At 29.2% G+C, this 945-nt stretch overlaps 1 long non-coding RNA gene across 1 annotated transcript; it reads left to right on the forward strand.

The window, feature by feature from the left end:
* The first annotated feature begins 219 nt into the window (after positions 1-219).
* Positions 220-738, forward strand: LOC117106454. The gene is made up of 2 exons (XR_004445073.1): positions 220-392; positions 519-738. It is a non-coding gene; the product is annotated as an uncharacterized LOC117106454 (long non-coding RNA).
* Positions 739-945: the final 207 nt, after the last annotated feature.

The raw sequence follows: 945 nt of genomic DNA on the forward strand, positions 1-945 counted from the left end.
TGTATAATATAATAAAGTTATGTCTATATTTTATTTAAATTTTGCAATTGCTATACAACTCATTAGCCTAAATATGTCAGTTATTTAAAAAAAATATAAGCATATTCAGATTCTAACCTGACACCAAACTACAACCAACAACTCAATTCAATAAAGGCGAGGCCTTCCATTATTCCATTGGCTGAATATAGTCCTATTCATATTAATAATTATTGTGTGTGTGTTTTTCTTTTAATTCAGGACAATAAAGTACAAGAGATTTTACACTTTGAGTTTCGGCAGTGGTGTAACGCAGAACGTGTTCCGAAGGTCGATTCGTTTGTCAGGTTTATTGCAGCCGTTCAACGCGCTCACATTCTTCAACATAATCGGCCAATCATCATTCACTGCCTGTACGTTTAGAATTATATACTAATATATAATACTAATATAATAATCATATATATAATTATTGCCATTCTTATGCTCATAATTTTTTCTATCGATTTTTCTTCAGGAATCTATCGATTTTTATTCAGGAATGGTGCGGTTCGATCAGGATTGTTCTGCTCGGTATATTCAATAATAGATAAAATTAAAGAAGAGAAAATTGTAGATGTATTCCAAACACTCAAAACCCTACGATCAGTTTGTCCTACAATGGTAAACTCCAAGGTAGGCTGTATTGCGAATCAATATTAATTAAATAGGTCTAGTTTTATCTTAAGAGTCAATAAATTATATCAAGAACAAGAAGTATACATTTAGTAATAATGATTTTCTTTTATTTATTTAAGTGATTTTAAGCACACTGACAATAAAATCGATTTCAAAGTAGCATTATTATTAAGCCTCATTATGAGACTTCAATTACTATGTGTGCCAGTTACTAGTACACTGGGATAATATAAATAATAATGTTTAATATAATAATTTTTCATAAAGGTAAAGTAACATAGTAACATT

The sequence above is a fragment of the Anneissia japonica genome, unplaced genomic scaffold (genome assembly GCF_011630105.1).
Source record: "Anneissia japonica isolate Jap-2015-1 unplaced genomic scaffold, ASM1163010v1 scaffold101153_len971_cov135, whole genome shotgun sequence".
NCBI lineage: Eukaryota > Metazoa > Echinodermata > Crinoidea > Comatulida > Comatulidae > Anneissia > Anneissia japonica.